A 22,087-nucleotide genomic window follows, 5' to 3' on the forward strand; every position below is an offset into this window, starting at 1 on the left:
TTTTCCACGCATTGAAGTAGAACTACTATGACCCACTACTTTATAATTATGTGAGGATTATTAACACAACAGGAGAAGGAAATTGGCTACTCAGCACAAGTACCACTCTGTGTCTTAGATAATTGCATATATCCTAGGTTAGCTGAGCTAGGCAGATCTCCCATTGTGCTTGGAATTGACAGACGTAAATAAAAATGATAATAATTTACAATGTAAAGTTGGTGTTGAAAATTATAAAGGTTCTCAGAGGATTATTTATATTGTTTGAGATCTTATATGTATTTTTTAGTTTAAATATCATCACAGCAATCAAAATTGAAAAAAAACAGAAAGCCCCCAAAAGAACTAACACTCCATAAGATTTAATTTAAATTTTATGTCCTATCGCTATTATTATTATGTATCTTGGGTTGCAAGTAAGCTTAACTCTGTCAAGTTGAATGAAGATGCCTACCAGTACTGAATTATTAATATAACTATATCTGTCCTGAGTAGTTACTAAAATCTTACATGGTCACAGTGAGATGACTGCTTGCAAACAGAAATACATTTTTTAGTTTGTGTGTACACGTGTATATAAAATAAATATAAAAATATGTTCGCATGTGTAAATATGTATTGCTTCTGATAAGAATGTATCTTTTGCTGTGGTTCTAGGGAAGCAATGTTAATATGAAAATATTTCACAGATTAGGAAGATGTAAGTGATAGCAATGTAACAGTATTTAATGAAGTATGCTACTAAATACTGTGAACTGTAGCTCTGGTTCTGGAAACACCTCTGTGTGAAAAACTTCCTTTTTTCAAGTAGTTCATGAAATAACTCCCAGGAAAAATGTACACATGTGCCTAAGAGTCTGATCCGACGAAACTTTATGCAGTGACTTACTTGTGGGAGCACAAGTAGTCCTACTGGTTTTAATGTTTTCACATAAAAATGACCAATTTAAGGATCAATTTGGCAGCAACTGCATAGCTTTTATGAGATCAATTGATACGATAGTAACATAGAAATAAATTTTCTGACACGCAGTTTTGTCTAATTCCTGAAAAGAGCTCAACTGGAGGGCTAGGTGTTTAAAAGACTGTTGTAGGATCAAGTGTCTTTAATCTATCTTAATTCTAATCACCCTCAGAAGTCAAAATTGTTGTAATGTTCACTGATTAACTAAATTTAATATAATAAACATGTCATGAAAATTAAATAAAGTATTCTGCTTGTATATGCTCATGTGTACATTCTCATTTTCATCTTTGCTTTTAGTAGCAAAAAATAAAATACTCATCCCAAAACTCTTGTTTGTACAGTATCAGCAGTGGTCTACATACACAGCCAAATGCAATGAACATTTCCATCCACAGCACCAAAGAAGACAGCAAAACATCACAAATGCATAGTAACACTGACATTTATCAAAATAATCTATTGGTTTTACTTTCCCTCTTTCTCTATTATTGGGTACCTAAAAGTGTAGAATAGAAACACCTAACATTATATAAGAAAACATACAAATAAATATAATTTAATTCAACATAACTGTCATATAAAAAAAATATTTTTGGCAAAGTCTGCTTTGAGGAGCTTAGCTGTGCTGGTTTTGGGTGGGATGTAGATAATTATCCTCAGAGCAGCCCATATGGTGCTCTGTTCTGGATTTGTTAATAACACAGGCATATTTTAGTTATTGCAGAGCAGTGCTTGCGCAGTGTCAAGGTCTTTTCTGCTCCTCACACTGCCCTGCTAGTAAGTGGGCTGGGGGTGCACAAGAAGCTGGGAGGGGACATGGCTGGGACAGATGACTCTGGTTGGGATCACTGTGCCTGTTTCAGATGGCATCATGCTCAGCAATAGTAACTGAGGGAAAGAAAGAAGGGGAGGACGTTTGGAGTTATGCTGTTTGTCTTCCCAAGTACCCATTACGTGTGATGGAGCCCTGCTTTCATGGAGATGGCTGAAGACCTGCCTGTAATGGGAAGGAGTGAATGAATTCCTTATTCTGCTTTGGTTATGTGCACAGCCTTTTCTTTACCTATGAAACTGGCATTATCTCAACCCAAGAATTTTCTTATTTTTTCCCTCTGACGCTCTTCCCCAGAGGACTGTGGCAGAATGAGCAAGCCGCTATGTAGGGCTCAGTTGTCTACCATATTTAACCCACAATATTAGCTTAGATGTATTTTTTCTTTGGCAGATTTTTACTACGTTATGACCGAGTTTCTCAGATAATTTCTTAGAATCTGCTAGCATAAACTCATTCAGAGCTTTTGCTGTATAGAATAGATGAAATACATCTATGGCTTGTTGATGGTCAAACATTTCTGTTAAATACTTTACTGATGGCATTAGATTAGTATTTCTGTTTCTTGAAATATAATTGGAGAAGAGGTTTTACTGTTTCATTACTGTTCCACAGTCCCATTTTAGTCATTTGGGACTGTAAGTGTCTCATTTTCTTTAGGTTATTATTAAACTTAGGAAATATTTTAAGGTGGGGCTTTGTTACACATGTCTTCATAAAAATATGATTTAATCTTTCTGGTTCTACTTCAGATATGATTCTTGTCAAATTTATCAAATTGATTATTCATCTACTCTAAATAAAAATGACAGTTATATGGAAGTTCAGAATTCAGTTTCTGAACTAATAAAGTTATCAACGTTGAAAATGTTGCTCTGAAGACTGATGGCAAATTAGAGGTAGAAAACATTCCAGAAAAAAGTAAGAAAATATTTTCAAGTTTAAGTTTTGAACCCTTTGAGAGGACTTCAGAATGTCAGCTTTTTGATTCATTTTTTTCAAATAAATTTCACCAATCTTATTACAGACAAAGGACCATGAAAATCAAATAAAGTGTGTTCTCAGTGTCCCATTTCTAGTCATCACCACTCAGTTTAGATATCTACACTAGAAAAGAAATCCAGGCAGCAAGATAAAGAAAAAGCAAAACAGGACTTGAAATAAGATACAAATATGGATCTGGAGGACAAGTATTTTGGACTAAAACAGTGAGACTGAGTTTTCTATTTGGTAAATTGGGAAAAAACACAAAACCACTTTTCCTATGCAGAGATTTTGAAAAAATCTTTTTGAAAGTTATATAAATCAAGAATATCAGCTTTGAAAAGAACAAAACTGACAATTATATGGGAGAGAATCCTGAACTACATTGTTTTGTCACGATGGAGCATTGTTTTCCTATGATTGTTGACTCATTTCTTTAGATATAATAAAGAAATATGCTTTGAGAAAAAAACCCAAACCTGGGAATATTTCAAAGAATATGACCTATCAAATAGCTAAAGACAGCCATCCCAGATTGTAACAGCTTGTCACAATGTGGTAATTTTTTGTTGTATGATGGGAGGGCTGGAGGTGAGACATTTTCTTGCAGTTCAACCATGCTCAAATTGCAGTAAAGATGGTCATCTTCACTCCATTCCCTCTGTCACTTGAACCAAACAGACCCATAACTATGTCCCCTTTACACCCTCTGTCGTGCTGGATATCATCATTCAACAGCAAGAAAATGTGATGAAAACAATTTTCAGAGCAGAAAAATTGCCAGTTCTCCTTGATTATGGGTTTAATTCTTTTTTATGCTCATTGAGATTTGCCCAACAATGAATTTCAACAGCATGAAGAGCCTGAGGCAATGGCAGGCTTGCTATTAACAAAAGATGGTATAAAAAAGGGAAGGAGATTAACAATTTCTTAAAGGTCATTCGTATAACTAGGTATATCTTATAGACTAAGCAATTCTACGTATTTTTTTTTCTTTAACGACAATGAGTATATTATGATTTTTAGAAATGCAATTTTTCATGCTAAAAAAACCTCCCACAAGAAAACTTCAAGATGTATAAAAGACCTTGAATTTCCCTTCTAAAATTAAAATTGAAGTTAGACTGAAGAATAATAATAAGAAAAAAAGAATTCATTTCCCTCTGTAACTAATATATCTAATGGGCATTTACAATGCATATTTTTGTATATAGAACAAGATAATACTCTTTTGTTTGAGAAACCCTAGTTTTAGAAACCTATCTTTGGAAAAAAAAAAGTTTATAGCATCCACATTTTTGAATCTCTTTCTGTTGTCAATAATAAAAGTCAGAAGTGAAAAAACCCTAGTATTTAATTGAAATAGTTTTACAGTATTTTCAACAATCCTTTATTCTTTTCCCTTAGGAAAAAAACAAAACAAACAAACAAAAAAACCAACCTACCCTACCCAATTTGTTTTCCATGAAATTACTCTCCAGGCTCTTCAAATGTATTTCTTTCTGAGCTGTTCTCTTGGAGCAGTAATTTTGTCCTGAAAGTAGCATTCATCTGATTTTGCCTCTGCAATCATTGTTCCAGATGAGCGTATTCCCACGGACAAATTGAAAAACACTAATGCAGCTTTATCTGTTTGAAGTACCTCCTCTGTTATCAACATTCACTGAGCATGAGGACCCAAGATGTAGTGGTTTTTTCGGTAAGTACCACCAAGGTTTTATTCAGCTCTCACAAGAGTGCTACACTTCTGGCTCTCAACAATATCACAGAAGATGCTTCTGGGCAGTCAAAAAAACCAACCCAAACAACAAAAAACAAAAGGCTTTAGGCTGTAGCTAAAAAAACCAACAATGCATTTGATTTGCATGCATCTCTGAATAGATTGTGCAAAAAAATCATCACAGAAAAAAACTTCTTAAGAGTTGTTTGCAGAACTCTTTCAGGCTCTGCCAATATTTTGCTGCTTATCTCACAGCTGAGAATGCAATGGGTACTGGGTATTAGAAAACAATTTCTAGGGAGGAGTTGGTAACTGAAGTCAATATTTTTGTCTGGTTTATCATAATCTTAAGGTTGGTCCTACAGTTCTAAAGGGAAGTGATAAATTAGAATAGTCCCCTCTGCATTCTGAGAGGTTGATTGTTACTGTTATCACCAGTAAAAAGTAAGCCTCTAACTTCAGTGTAGTTAAGAAGGAATTTAGAGGTGTTTTATGACTCGTTCCTCTACTGAGCCCTTCTTTCTGAAACCTCTGGTTGGACTGGTCTGTTGGATTTTTTGTTTAATTTAATTTGCCTGTTCTTTGTGTTTCACAGTTCTCCTTTATTTTCTTTATTTCTAGTCTGTTTCCCTTTCTTTCTGCTATGTGTACCTTTCTTCTTATTTATCACTTGTGTTTCTTATTTTGGGCAACAGTTCTACTATGTAGGCAATGCCTTTTATTAAGAAGGTAAGACCAATCATACTTGTTCCAGACAAAGTCTGGACAGCAGGTATGGCCATAACTATCTGTTCATGTAAGGAAGAGTTTGACTATGGCTGGCTTATATTTTTCTTTCCCCTTAGATGACTCTTTCATCTCCAGCCCAATGAAGCTCTTGAGCACAATGTGGCAGGTGCATTCAGAACTGACCAAAATCATGCCCACTATTCAAAAGGAAGTGCAAACTTAAATGATGACATAGTGATGTTTTTTGATTTTTTTCACTGTTGCTTTCCGAATAATTCCCTGATTTTCTTTTTTGGCTGCTATTGCTTTCATGGAGGTATCTTTCATAACCACACAGTCTTGCTCTGGAGTGATAACAGTCAGTTCAGAATCCATCACTTTATATGTGAAGCAGTGATTGGTTTCACTGATGTGCATCACCTATGTTAGGGGTACAGTATTAAGCTCGAGGTCAGAAGGAGACCATGTTATGACTTCTAACAAAGTTACAATTCCTTTATTATCTCTATGTTGTCACAGAAGAAATACAAATAGCCTCTCAATGAGAATTTATCTATGCAAGAGAAAACATTGCAATGAACAGTCACTATTAGATAACATATTTTCTAAAAATTCCCAGCATTTATTTGCTATATACATCTATTTAATATATAAATTTATATAGTATCTGTATACATGACTAAAGTCCTTTTTCTGACTAGTTCAAACCCTTCCTGAAATTCATGGGGTAGTTGAACACCTATCAATCTCTTACTTCTAATGTATTGTCAATCTGTATTCCACTCCCTTTCCAGAAAATAATATCTGTAGATTTATTTTTGAGCTCTCTCTATGCAAATGGCACATGAGAGGTGAGGGAAAGGAGAGGGGGAAAGGAGAGGGGGAGGTGTGAAGTTGATTTCATATTGTCATTACTATGTGATTGGTTTGGATTTGTTTTTTTTCCCAAACTCCAAATCCAGTTACAGCCTCCCATTCTTATGCCTGCATTGGCTTCTTAAATACATAAATGTCACTGTTGGATGAAGATATTGTAAACAAGATTAGTGAAGTAGATCTGTAAGCCTCTTTTTCTACTTTTTATTTACTTGCTTATTGATTTAATCTAATTGTTTTATTTTTCTGTTATACATGTGATCGCACAAGCTTACACAACAGAGGAAAGGGTGAACTATAGTGCAGAAATGACAAAGAGGAACCAATGAACAGGAGATAGTTAAATAAATTTTCATAAATAATATTTATTACAAGAAAACATACTGTTTTGGTTAACTGAGAGGATCCACTGTGCAAGTGTCCCTGAGTTTTGCCTCTTGACCCAGACAAGACTTGTAATCACTTGTTCTTACAGGTAATTTACTGAAAAGTTCAGTATTAGGTTATGTACAGTAAAAACAGAACTATAAAAATAATCTTCCTTTCCCTACATTGGAAAGAAACAGGATATATTAGTTGCATCTTTTTACAAATGTCTCAATAGTAAATTAGCAGATGACAGCAGAACAGAACAATAGTGCTGCATACTCCATACAGTTCTCACACAAATGTATGAGCTCTGATAAGTCATCTGATATTAATGTGCACTTTAGGACAAAAAAAGTTTTGTTCAGGTATTAAAGCTCACATTTAATTATGCTTTTCTTAAAAATCATTTTACTGAGAAATCTGTTTTGCTTGTTGCCATTGCTTTCCTTTTCTCTCTCCAATATAAATTTCTCTCTTGCACAAGAATCTTGCATGTTCCAAATTAATTTTGCTAGCTTGCTCAAATAAACTTTAGGAAATCATTTAATAGGAAAAGGAGACCTGGTCACTTCCTCTGTGTAATTGTATTTAAAAGGGTAACAAAAGTGATGATTCTATAAAATTAAAATCAAGCTTATGGGCCTGAATTGTAAAGTTAGCAACCCTTGAATGAGTTGCAGTCTGTATGCTGCCCTTTAGCTGTTACAGCTGAACACGTTATTCTACTTCATTGAGAAGCATGGGATGAAGATCCTGGAACCAGCAATTTTAATATAAAATCTGAAGATATAGGAATCATAAGGTTGATAATCTGTTAACTTTTAGATGACACAGAGGTAACCATCCTTCCTTTCTCCTCTCTTTTTGACGACTTCTTTGTAATCTTGGCCCTCTCACCATCAGCAGAAAAAGGACAATCTCCCTGCTAAGTGAGGAAATCCTCTGCCTATTTTAGAACTGTTTTTAAGTTTTCTAGAAGCAATAAAAATGGTGCTCCTCTTGCCTTCCTCAGCCTGAAACCTTTAAGACTTGCTACCGCACTGAACAAGATGCCATTCCTACAGAGTCTTGGTATTTCTGTTCAGTGAGTTTCTCTTCTCTGTTGCACTGCTTGCTAATATTTTTTGCTTTCTCTTTCTGCCTGACAGCTGTAAACATACATGACCCAAGAAAGAAAGCAGCTGTTTTTTTCCTTGAAAAACAAATGAGGATGAGACATTCACCTGCCCAGGACAAAATCTATCTTTTGCCTCATGAGAGAAGTTATTCAAATAGCTCTGTATTGACTCAATCACCCCCTGTTGACAAGTGCAACAGAACAACTTTCCTCTGTTACTTTATCACTGACTTAGCTGTGAGCCATAAAACTTTGGAGCTGAAAAAACCTCTACCAGAACAGAATCGTCTATGTGAGCAGGAGGTAATATTCCTATTTCCATTCATTCCATTACCTGAGGTTCTCATTCTATAATGATAAGCAGCAAATGAGGAATTAAAAACGCCCACATGGAGTCCTGTTCTGTTCAGCAGCCTGCTGCAGACAGGGGTTGCAGTAGTTGATCTGGTACCATCCATACAAACAGGCTGATAAAGGTTCCAGCCAGTAAACACTGCTTTCTCTTGCTGCTGTCCCTCTTTGGTGTGCTCTGCCACCTGCTCCGCAGGGCTTCCTTCTCCAGTTTCCCCTCTCAGACAACTGAGGTTGTGACCAAGATCTTCAGTCCAACCAAGTCTTATTCAGGCCATGGTTATTCCAGCAGGACATCATTGCCTGCAGAATTATGACACATTCATTCGTATCCTATTGCACTTGAAAAGGCATTTTATTGGTAAGAAATGTTTGCCCCTTTGATGTCTATGCCCTTCTAATGCCTGTACTCTAAAGCTTAGTCTGGCTCCTGATAATGTTAACTCCCATTAATTTCATTCATACCAAAGACAAAATCTCCTCATAGAAGCATCTAGACTATTTCATGCCTTTTATAGCATCTGTGCATCTCATTCTGATGTTGTTAAATGTCTGCCTATATGCATGCAATGATATTTTCATGTCTTTGTACACTTAGTATGTTTACTGAGAAGTCACACAGCAGGAGTGTAAAGAAACATAGAAGGATACTTAAACATATGTCTATTTTTAAAAATATGAGTAATTTTAAATAAGACAATGGAACTGTTTGTATGCTTAAAGTTATGCATAGTTTAACCCTGAGAACTTGTGAAGTTCTGGAAGATCAGTATTATATATGATATATTCCATGTCAAGTATTATTATGTTTTCACACTTCAAATACTTTGCAAATCTTGATGCCACTTCTATTTTAAAGAATAAGGAATATAAACAGGTATTTTCAATGTTAATTTTAAGGAGTCACAATTTGTGGAGAACAACATATTTTCTTAAGCAAATAAACAAACCAGACAAAACCAAACCAACCAAACAAAAATAATTTACACAGAATCCCATAGAAAACCCTATGAAGCAAGTTTATTACTCAGAGATCTATGCTCACCCTGTGCTGCAGACATTCTTTCTGTAACCTGAGCAATATCATATTGAGTAGGATTGCAAACTGACATAAGGGTACACTCAAATTAGTTTATTAACCAAAAGGGAACTTACTAAACTTGATAGAAAAGCCTCAGGTTTTGTTGCAGTCTTATTTGTTCCCTGCCTCTTGAGGCTGGATGCCAGCTCTAGAGAAAGTTATTTGTCTGTCTTTATGGTTTAAAAGCTGATGTACAAAACTGGGGAACAAACAGCTGGTCCTGATCAGAGCAGGCCAGTGAATTTTCAGGCTTGCATCACAAACACAAAGGCCCACATATCAGGCTGCTGGCTAAAGCAGTACATTTTCATAAAATTACTAGAAGCCTTATGAAGTTACAAGTGATTTATCACCGTTGATGGGATCCAAAACCAATGGGACTCTTGTATTTTTAATTAAAAAAAAAAAAAATCTACTTCCATAAGTGAGTTTGGGAAAAGCAAATGAATGTATAACATTCACACAGACAAACACAAAATATACTTGTCTGCCTACAACCCTCCTTTGTGGAGGACTGATACTCCAAATCAGAAACTTGTATAATAGAGGTGGACTCTTGGATCCTTAATGGAAAAGGAAATGTTTTGACTTGCCCTTAAAACAACGGAAATATATTTTTCAGATTTGGACAGGCACCTTCCATTTTTAAATGCCCTAATTGACAAACAAAAATTGTTCCATCCCATTTCTTTTGCTTCAATCCCTTGGATTGCAAGGGCTAGCAGAGTAGTGTAATAAGAGAAAAAGTAAGAGGAAAATAGATTTAATTCACCCTTCATATCAGAACCAAAGCAAAATGTCAGTAGTGTGCAGTGAGGAATAGCAGATGGCCAACTTTCCTTTAGAAAGGTGCAGCCATAAACACTCATGTTACCTTAGCAGTTATCTAAGTTTAAGCTGCAATATAAGTGGCTGCATGTTTGTGCATTTATATTCAGGACTCCTAAGCCCATGCTAGAATCATGAAGGCTGAACACTGGACAAAACTGATCACTGGAACTGTCTTTTATACATGGTTTTTCCATTGATGGTTACATTTCAAGTGCCATTCCCATGTCTTCACAGGGACTTATGCCACATGAATGTACATTTTTGTTACCTGTTACTCTGAATCCTCACACTGGTTTTAGCCCTCTGCATGTGTTTTGAATCCAGATGTCTTTGCACAGTCCTGGAGGGTATCAGAGCCCATTTTTCAAAGAGGGAATTCATGGGAAGATTGGAAACTTGCTAAGAGCACTACACATCTGGCAAACAGAAATTTTCATATCTGGGTGGACTACAGGGATGACAGAGGGACCTGGCGGCTCAGAAGTGCTGCTAAGTGACTGTGGGACCAAAAAGTCCTGACCTAACCATCTGTCAAGCCAGTAGGTACTGGGGGAGGTGCTGGCTTTGCTAACCCAACACACCTGACTCTGCTCAATATCTAAAGAAGATGTTATTATGTATTTAGGACTGATCCTGATATTTTACTTACTCTTTCAGTCTTCTGTTGCTTCAGTTTGTTTTCTCTGTGGGAGCTTGTGCTGTTTGTGGAAAGAAGTCTAGTTTATTGCCCTATACAAGTGCTGCCAAAACACAGAGCACACCAGTGAATACCCCAAGCCCTAGTGAAAAATCACAACACTACTTGCATCAAAATGCACAAAACACACACCTTATAGTGTTACCTCTGCTCTGAAGTGGATTTCCTTTTGCTGTCTTATCAGTATCAGCTTTCTCCCTGCCCCCAGCCCGTGGTGTTTGTTGTCTGTGGCTGCAGTTCAAGATCATGTGAAAACAAAACCAGTAATAGCATGTGGGAGGTGGGAAGGACCCCGAGCTTAATTGGATAAAAATGTTTCTGTGATCCCTAAAAGGGGGACAAACACTTCAGCTGTTGCTGATTGGCACCAGAAACAAACCCTTACCCTGAGAAAAAAAATTGAACCCAGCTGCCTGACAGACATATTCATTTCCTTCTCAGGAGAAAAGTAAATTGATTATCCAGGAGTTTTATGCTTATCAAGCAACTAAGGCAGCCTAAAACTATTTGTTTTCCCATTTCTGTTTACAAGTGATCAAGACATAAGTTTAGAAACACATGTATATAACGAAAGCATTTGTAAATTCTGCATTTTTAAAGCTGAGATTTCTTTCTGTGCCTTGTATTGCCAAGTCATCTGTAAAGCAGGTATTAACAAATTGCCAGTAGGGCTATATTTTTAGTGCTATATTTTTAGTGCAGCATTAAAATTCCTTGTTAGATTTTTGTAGCTGCAGGGATTTTCATTCCCATTTACTCCCCCACAAATAGTTTACCATGATCGCATTTACTTGTTATTAAATCTGGTATAGCTAAAGACGTCCAAATTCTTCTGAACTGCAACTGTCATAATTTTAAAATTTTTGCAGTTTTATTATTAGGATAATGATTAGAATCTTACTTAAATATAGATATACAGTTCTTTCCTTTCTTGAAAATGAAGTCCATTGGTTAGCTATTTGCATCTTTTACTATTTTTTTCAGGAAAAATCCCTACAACAAAAAAGCTACCAAACCTTACAAGAAACTACTCACATTGAGTAATACAGATAAGAAACCATTGCTGTGGATGTTTCCTCTGCCATTAGTTTGGGAACATCTGAACGTACATAATACATGACCTGAGAATCTTCTTTTAATAAGAGAGAGATTCCCCACAGCTTGCTTTACAGAGGATAATCTACCTGCTTTGTACAAAAGAATACTGCTCTCTAGTGGAATATAGGAAAAGATTCCATGACCTCACCTTCCTCTGCATTCTTAGATGTTTGTAGATGAAAGGCAGCTTAGCTTTGTCCTAGAGTTATGACGTGTTATGATACATGGCTACAATTACTGTGAGATTATACTGTGAAGTGGCTTTGCTTTTGTAATCAAGTAAAAGAGAATTTTTTTTTTCTTCAAAACGCCTTTGTAAATTGAAACCAGTGGCATTCACCATTTCCCTTTTTCAGAATTCTGCTGTCTATATCAAGAGTGTGAAACTAATAACTATTTAATTTACACAGGAACTCATAATAATTTAGCTGGCATAAGGTTAATTTGGGAGTGATTAATAGCAGCATTTATACAGCTGGAAATTTTAATAATATCTCTCTGGAATATACAGTGGTAGTATTTTATGTTCAGGATTCACTTTCTGCCGTGGTCATTGCCTCCTTTGGAGTGGGAAAGCTTTGCTGAAGCAGGGATTGAGTTGTACAAATTGTTCAATATATTCCGTCTGTCTCAGCGGGTGGGACACTATGAAAACACATACGCACACACAAAATGTGGTATTTTCAGTTTCCTTCCTCCAGGGTTAGTTGTAGATCTGTCATCTGTTTGGCTAGACTTGATGGGATCAGGACTCCTTTGACAGCTTTAATCGCTATCACTACTCACAGCAAGCCTGCGAGCTAGTGAATTGACATGCTGGACATACTTAAAATGGGTATGTAGTGCAGGACTGAAATGAACCTAGCCTGGAATGTGCTGTAAGTGTGCATTCAAAACAGGCATGCACTGCTTTGAGGTATTACAATGTTAAACCTGGAGCCAGCTGTTTCCTGAAGATTTATTTTCAATATGACCTGTCCCTTAGGCATTAGAAAGTAACTTAAAACATCATCTGCAAAAAAGCTGGTTATTCTGTGCCCAGAGTACCTGGTTCTCTTTTATTTTTTTTCTGGAAATGTAGGCAGTCATGCTAGGCTAATGCAGGAATTTTCTGAATGGTACCTCACGAAATAGCTGTTTAAGGAACTTACTTTGCAAAGATCTGTAACTAAATATGATATTTTTTTCTTTAAAAAAAGTAAATGACAACAATGATATAAAAAACCACAGTCAACAAAAAGGAATCTCTTAAGTATTATAGGCAAGGAAAGTAAGCATAGGATGGTACAAGATTGTTGGCCTCAGTGGTTTTCCTCCTTTCTTTTCTGCAGAGTATCCTCACCATCCATGCAAGGATTAGAAATATAGACATTTCTAAACTTCTGTTTAGAAATTTTTGGGGATATTACAGTTCACTAGTAATAATACTGAAACCAGCACATCAGAAGACTAGCTCCTCTTCTGAAGAACTCAAAGTGCTTAAAACATTAGCTGTTTTATACTGTTGGTTAGGCATCAACTATTTTGGAATGTTTTCTGTAGTCGTGAGTGTTCTGAATAGGAACCATTACCACCTACAGTTTCTTCAGTAGTGTGGTGTATTTCACTCAGAGGAATCTGCTGTGTTGCCACCACACCACAATGGATTTTTTTTCTCTTTTTTTTTTTTTTTTGGCAAATATAAACTGCTGTTCATGACCATGTTTTTCTACCACCATATCTATGCTGGACGATCATTCCTAGACTAGAATCAGCCTTAAAAATGTGGGTGAATTTATCCTTGAAACAGAGGAGGTTTTAGAATAAAAATATTATTGTCCTTTTACACTGGCAAGGAAATTAAGGTGGAAAGAGGTGAAGATGAAGTTTTAAAATTACCTAAGATTTATACTGGTGCTGGGAGTAGAAGCCAGATCTCTTGCCTCCTACTCCTGTGCATTAACCAAAGTATTATTCTTCTTTCCCTGGAGTATTTACAGTCCTTCATTTCCAAAGGTAATGGAAAGTTTTCCTGGGGGTGGGAGGAAAAACTATAAAAGGAGAGTACAAATAAAACCATCTGGAATAGAGGAAAATAGAAGACTAAATCATCTGCAAAATCCGGTAACATGATATAGAACAAATAATGAACTATGGCTAACATGCAGTAGTTTTAATGCATATTGAAGCACATAGAGCAGAGTGGTCCTTGACAGTTCCAGATGTCTTTAACAATCAGGTTGCAGATTGCAAAACACAGGGATCCATACATGTGGCATGACCACAATGACATTCAAGTTACACCTTAAGGTTTTCACTGTGCAATGTACAACCATAACATAGAAAAAACATGGTTTTCTCCTGAACAAACTTCGCATAGCAGGTATTACTACTGGATATGTGGTTTCTGCTAGTGTGGCAGAAATTTGCTTCCTTCTGACCTAAATACGAAATATTGACATTTTCTTATTGGCTCAGTAATTATCCTTAATTAATTAGGATGGATGTTTGTGAAACACATTAAATGTAGCAAGCACTGTCTAAGTACTGAGTAATATTGTTATTGATTTACAGCACATTTACAAACATCAGAGCTTTACAGAATAAGAAAAACAATAACTAGTAGTAGAGCACATGTTGGTTTTGTCTTTTAAAGTTGAATTATATGTGTAAATAACAAAATAATTAGAGTGAAAATACTGTCAAGCCAACATTCAAAAGATTTCAGGGAATTAGCTGTTCTGCTTTCATCTCAGAGAGTGCAATAAAATCAGAAACAGATGAGAAAAACCATGTTCCATAGAACAGCACATAGGAAAGTTGATAGACAAGGTTATATATCAGAAATCTGAGCATATGTTGAAGATGAGCTTTCAAATGTCTGCAAGTAAAGAAAAGCTGACTCAAAATTGCCTTCATCCACATATCTCCTACTCTTCTGGGTCACAAACCTGAGACATGCACATGAAAACATGGCTTTGCATATGAACATATCCCATGTCTTAATCCATAATTTCCATGTCAGCAGTAGTGAGCATGTGTCTCAAATGGACATGCTGGGAAAAAAGATTTGGAACTTGTGTTGCCAGAGACTGGAGACAGGGCTTCAGGACACATAAAGACCCTCTGAGGAGATGCAACCATTGATAATTTCTTGTTTTCTCTTTTATTTCTTCATTCTGCCATCTATCAGCCATCCTAAAACACTATTGTGTCAACCCTAAGAACATCATGAAATGCATGGGAATACTCCTACTTAGAAGTTTACATCCTGTAAGAAGTAATTATGTATTCTTAAGTGTAAGACTTTATCTGGAGATATCCACTGCAAAAACAAGTGGATACAGCAAAGACTCTAATCTTATATCTGCTTTCTATGGCCTCTCTTATTATTTCTTCACAATAATTAATATAGTGTCCATACAGACCATCTTAAATATAAGTGTGGTCTTAGGCAATGCAATAAAAAGAATGGAAAAGGAATGGGTACTACACAGTTACCATACTGGGCCTTTTATCCAGAATTATGTCTCCACGATCCTTGAGTCTACATTAGTGTCTTCAAGGTTGGGCAAATTGGGTGATTTCAACTGGTTTTGTTCTCAGAGTTCCTGAAATTTTTCAGGTGACAACCACATATTGGATCCATGTGCTAATTTCAATAGAAGCAGCCGGTCCATTATCAAAGGAGACAGCTCCTGCCTGTCCCTTCATGGTAACGTTATAATATCTTTGTTCTTATTATTAATAAATCAGTATCTCCTGCCCAGCATCTAAATACCATTTCTCAGAAGGGAAAAGAAGAAGAATACACAGGCAAAGGTGAAATGAATACATTAAAGGAAATGCTAAAACAATGTAGGAATTAGCTTGGAGTCCCTGGAGTTCATTGACCCTTGGCTGTCTGGTTAAAGGCTGTCAGAAGGGAATTTGGAGTTAATATTGTGGTTCACACAGTGTGTAGAAGTCATGCTAACTTGCTGTATTGATTGTAAGCTGTACAAGATAAAACATTTATAACAGTACAGTGGAGATGGCATTTAAATTACACTTCTGTATTGGTTTATATTCTCCTGTTGATAGGAAATGTGAGTCAGTAGTCTTAGGTCTTTCAGATGTCTGTATCTGTGACTATGAGAAACTGCAGACATGGCTGTGATTGGTAGCAGAGATGGTCTACTATTTCAGAAGTCTGTCAGAGTCCATTTCACAAATATCATTTAGGGTGACGAGGACCTCCTCCAACTTTTTAAACTAAATTTCTTTATGGATTCAGAGAGGGAAGTAGTGAGATAGCATGTTGCCTGTGTCCATATGAACCTACCTGCTATGAGTTTTAATCTCCTGAACCACACTCCTATAAATACTAAGCAGGGATTCAACCTGGGTGAAGCTGAAAATTAAATAGATGATTGGAGGTAGGTGGAGGTCCAATGAGGAAATAAGGAAATAAAACCTGGATTCTGTAGTGATTTTTAATTTGGTGACCTCTTGGATCTACAGTGGCATTGGAGGGTTCATAGACCAGGACTCGTAAGTGCTGCAACTCATTTCTAATGGAATTCTTGACGAAACCCAAATGTCTTTGCTGGATCTCTATTTGTCGTTGGTTAAGATTATCCCTGAAAGAACAAACTGTTCGTGTTCCTGCATGTTGGTTTTGACTTTTAAAACCATTGCTAATCCACAGCTCTCCTCCTACTAAAGAGATATTAAGTGGCTGAGAAATAATATCACCTCACATATGGACAGTGTCCAGCTAATCCCTGTCCCTTCCAACTGGAGGCAGATGGAATTAAGAATTTCTGACCAGAGTTTTCATTAAAATTCTACCACAACTTTTCCTATTGAGCAAGCTGTCTGATCATATAAAATAAAATAATTTTAAACAATCCAGTTGTATTTTAGAAGTCTGTCATTTGGGACATCATCTGAATGTTTATTCTAGTCTGTAATATTTCTACATGATCTCATAGCTCATTGTAGTTTTGTCTGTGTTGTTGAGTAGGCTGCCTTAAATGGCTTGCATAATCTGGATAAAATAGAAGCTCACAGAAGACCAGAGGTGTTTTTCAGTCTGTTTGGAATAGTTTTGACCAGCAGGTTTCTAAATCTCTACGTTTTAGAATAAGAAACAATTGAAAAAAAAAAAAAGGTGATGTTGCCGGATGTTGTGATGCAGTACTAATCTTGAATATTTAAGCAGTAACTTACACTTCATTTGAAGCAATGAATGAGCCACAAGTTGAGCCATTGTTATGTTTGTTTAAAGGCAGGGTAGAAGACAGTTATTATATTGCATAATGAAAGAAATGAAAGAAGCAGAGGAATATCAGGGATTGTTTTTAATGTTATCAACACTGCAAGAGACAACAGTTTCAGATATGAACTTTGTTATTCCTGACATTATGTGACAAGGAACACATGGCGATACACATCTTGATTGCTACTTTGTAATATTTATATGAAAATTAATTTTGGGGACTATTAGATTAAAAAAAATGAATGGATTGTACTGGCTGATTTGTAAGTGTTATAAAAGCTTTGCATATTAAGCCTTTCTCCCTTTTGTTTGTTACCATGTGTGCTCCCTCCACTTACTAGGAAACGTTAGATCCCTTTTAAAGGCAGTCAATATTTGAGTTGTTGCTTAGGTCTTGCAAAAAAGAATTATTAATATTTTGTTACTTTTAAACATCCTTTTGCTAAACAGAAACTTATAAAATATCTTTCTGTAGATTTTTTGTAACTGTTCGGACTTGACTTATAGGAGGGTCTTAACCATGCTGCTCAAGTTTTTTTCCAAGAACTGATTGTCAGGCATCTGACATAGATTAACTCTGCAATGAAAGGGTTGGCTGATGCTTTAGGGATCCAGATGTAAAACTTACTTGTTGGCTCCAAAGTATAAGCTCCCAGGGGAAAAAAAAAAAAAAACAAAACACAAACCAAAACTCACACACCACCCCAAAAAAAAACAAAGAAAGACATAGACCTGCTTGAGTGGGTCCAGAGGAGGGCCACGAAGATGATCAGGGGGCTGGAACACTTTGTCTATGAGGACAGGCTATGCGAGTTGGGGATTTGTAGCCTAGAGAAGAGAGGCTCTGGGGAGACATTTTAGCAGCTTTGCACTACTTGAAGGAGGCCTGCAGAAAAGACAGTGAAGGACTCTTTACCAGGGAGTGTAGTGATAGGACAATGGGTAACAGTTTTAAACTGAAAGAGGATAGATTTAGATAGGATATTAGGAAGAAATGCTTTGCCAGATAATTTTTTCCCAGAGAAGTTGTGGGTGTCCCATCCGTGGCAGTGTTCAAGGCCAGGTTGGATGGGTTTTGAGCAACCTGGTCCAGTGGAAGGTGTCCCTGCCCATGGCAGGGGGGTTGGAAATAGATTATCTTTAAGATCTTCTCCAACCCAAACCATTCTATGATTCCATTAATAAAAAAAATCCTTAAACATTTATTATAATAAATGTTATGCTTCCAAATATGGATATTAATCTCTGACCATAACTAATGAAAAAGTTACTACAGAACCTTGTATTGTAGGAAATCTGTGCTCTGTTGACATTTTCCTGGCTTTTGCATTTGACTTTAAAAACGGTAAAAGTCAGTCAACAAAACAGATGGACAACTAATCCCAAAAGGGTATATCATAGAATCATGGAATGTCCTGAGTTGGAAGGGACCCACAAAGGTCATCAAGTCCAACTCCTGCCCCTGCACAGGACAACCCCAAAATTCACACCATGTGTCTGAAGGCATTGTACAAGAGTTTCTTGAATATTGTCGGGCTTGGCACCATGGCCACCTCCCTGGGGAGCCTGTTCCAGTGCTCCACCATCCTCCAGCTGAAAGACCTTTTCGTAATATCCAGCCTAACCCTCCCCCAGCACATCTTCCTGCCATTCCCTCAGGTCCTGTCATTGCTCACCAGAGAAAAGAGACCAGTGCCTGCCCCTCCTCCTCCCTTTGTGAGGAAGCTGCAGACCACGATGAGGTCTCCCCTCAGTCTCATCTTCTCCAGGCTAAACAGATCAAGTACCTTTAGCTGCTCCTTATATGGCTTCCCCTCTAAACCCTTCACCAACTTCGTGGCCCTCCTCTGGACACTCTCTAGTAGCTTTATATCCCTAATGTACTGTGGCACCCACAACTGCACACAGCACTCGAGGTGAGGCTGCACCAGCGCAGAGCAGAGCGGGACAATCCCCTCCCTCGCCTGGCTGCAATGCAGCGCTTGATGCGCCCCAGGACACGGCTGGCCCTCTTGGCTGCCAGGGCAAGCTGTTGGCTCACGTTCAACTTGCTGTCAACCAGAACCCCCAGGTCCCTCTCTGCAGAGCTGCTCTCCAGCCTCTCGTTCCCCAGTCTGCATGTATATCCATGGTTGCCATGCCCCAGATAAAATATCCAGCACGTGCCCTTGTTAAACTTCTTATGGTTGGTAATTGCCCATCTCTCTAATTTGTCAGGATCTCTCTGCAGGGCCTCTGTGCCCTTGAGAGTGTCAACAGCTCCTCCCAGTTTTTTGCTAACTCTGTGCTAACTGTGTGCTAACTGCTAAATTTAATTCTCATCTGAAGGATTGTTTCATTGAGAACTCAACCATTTAATGAGAAATTGAGAATAAAGAGATACTTACATATATTTATTTTGGTTTCTGTAAATAGAACAAAATGTCAGAGGGACATGAAAATAGTCTTATATTGTTGAGATCAGGATAGAGATATGTACTGCAAATTTCATGGTCTTTTTCCTGCAATTGCAGAAAGTATGTTAGCAGCAATCTCTTGATAGTAATGTTGGGGAAAGGTAATATCAGATACCAATATTACATAGTGTTTCTAAGTCCTGTTCATTTCTGCACTGACTGTAAGTTGATCTTTAACCAAAGCTCAAAAAGAGCACTCTGTTTAATCTCAAAATGTTAATTTCCATCCATTGGACAAGGCTGTACAAACACTAGTCAAACAAGACTGGAGGCAAGCTCTGGTAACATTCATAACAAAAGGACAAAATATCAAGTCTGCTAATGGTCTTTCCTGTACTGGGAGACATCAGATTACCAGCCTTCTGGAAATCTATTTTCTATCACTTCTCTCAACCACAGCAATCAAATATGAATTAATACAAAAGAAAAAGGAGAAGGAAAATACTAAGCAGAAAGAGCAGATATTGGAGAAGGCGACAAGTTTCTTTAACAACTGGCTATCTTCTGTATATGTGACCTTCACACTGCCTTAAGCTTTCTTGGAATATACGTTGCATTATTATGACAATGGATCTTTAAAAAGCCTTGGAAAAGTACTTAATTTTTTAGTTAATTTTTTGAATGAAATTCTTCAATTTTACACCACTATAACCATTGCAGTTGCAATGGTTTAAAACCACTTTGCAACAGCAGAAACACCCCTTTGGATTACGTTGTCAATTGGAAGTTATCTATGAGGTTTTAGGTGTGGTATTTCTAAAGAAGGAAATATCTCTATTTTATTATGAACTCATAAATAACTTTCACTGGTCTCCAGACAAGGGTCCTTGCATTACACCATAATTAAGCTAAAGTAAAATCACTGAGTTCAAAACAGTACCAGCTAAGAAAACTTAGTTTATTAAAGGCAAATAGAAGCCAAAGTTTCTTCCTAAATGTTTTTACAATATTCACTCTCAAGCCTGTCTATTATAGAAAATTAATTAAAAATCCCTTGATCTGTTGATGAAAGCCATCTCTACTTAATGCATGAACAATTCATAGGTAGTCCTGGAAGTCAAATTTCAGATCTCAGACTGTGTAATAAATTTAAAAAAAGGTCTTTAAGTTTCCTGGTGAAAATTAAAACTCAAAAATGCCTTTCTTGCCTTATTAACAAAGATCATTGTTCTTCTCTAAAAAACATTATGAAAACTGCATAGATGATAAACAGTCATCTATGGGGCTAATACAGCAGACATGTCACATATCCACTACCACTTCTTGTGTTAAACTAATAAAAACATAAGTAGACACGCTTTTAGAGTATACATTTTAGAAAATGCAGAATGTGATGTCTGATAACAGAAAGCCTAAGTAAACTTAACTCTTTTCCATATTTCCATTCACAGTGTAATATTACATAATAAGCAAGATATTTCCTTCATACTTTGCAAATCTTGAAAAATTTTACAAAAGCAAAGTAAACATTTTTAACCAGTAATTCCTTGTTCCTGTGACCATGTAATTGTTCTCTTTTTTCCTGCTTGGGCCTCCAAGGATTCTTCAAATTCTAAAAGTGAGTATGTTTTAGTGTTTAATGTCTGTGAATTAATGTATGTGATATGCAAGATCTATTAAACTTAATAGTCTGGCCCATATTTACAGACAAAGTTTTAATCCTTGTCCTTTCTGAAGCTCCCATAATATAATGGGAAAAATATTCATAGTTAACACAGAGTTTATTTGCTGAGTGCATTAGAATCATTGGCTTAACAGATGTTCTCAAAGTTTGTGAACAGGGTTGTGTAGATTTTTGCGTATAACTTTCTCCCTTGTACATGTTACCAGAGTATATTTGAATGAGTTCAGTTTGCTGTTTCCTTGCATGTGCTCCTTCCCAGCTCTGCCAAGTGCACTCTAATGATGACGTTACAGTAAATATTGACAGATGTCATGATTCAAAGTCTTTGCAAACTGTCCAGACGCACAGCTTGGTTAAATCAGCACTAAAGCAGTTTTATGAGTATTGATATTTTCAGCTTAATACCTATGTGGTTTTTTTTTCTTTGTTTTTGTGTTTGGACAGTTGTGTTATTTTGTTGAAGATGACTCAATTTGTTACTCATTCTAATATGTCTAAAATCCTATAGGCAAGGCCATAAATATAAAAATACATGTGAGTTGATAAATGTGCTGTCTGTATTTCTGATCTATTTTAACATCTTGACATATGACCTGTACTGCTGACATTGTAATATGCTGCACATAATTTCATTAAGTGAAGAGTTTAAGGTTAAGAGCTCTGAAATGCTCCAGATGAATTTATCTAGCCGGTACGAAGATGATCATGCTATTGTTTAGTCTGTACACAGCTATAACAACATCATAGTTTCCAATACTCTTTTAATACCGATACAGTCCTGTTCCAGGTACTTTTACCAGGTGTTGGTCAGTATTGAGAAAATAAGATTCTCGGAAACAAACAGATATATGTCAGGAAGCAGCTGCCTGCTTGTAGAGAAGTAACTTCACAGAACTGCAAAAAATTGTTTGTTTCTTGTTTGTCTTTATTTTTCCACATTGGATGATTTGATAAATAACCATTCTGTGTTCAAGGCTAGAAATGGAGTTATTGTCTTAAATTTATCTTCTAGGGGATTGATCAATTTCTAAACAGCATAATTCTGCTCAGGCACCAGAATTCTGAGGATGCAATAATAACAATAAGAGTAAGGTTTAGGGAGTTCCTTTTGTG

The sequence above is a fragment of the Phalacrocorax aristotelis genome, chromosome Z (genome assembly GCF_949628215.1).
Source record: "Phalacrocorax aristotelis chromosome Z, bGulAri2.1, whole genome shotgun sequence".
NCBI lineage: Eukaryota > Metazoa > Chordata > Aves > Suliformes > Phalacrocoracidae > Phalacrocorax > Phalacrocorax aristotelis.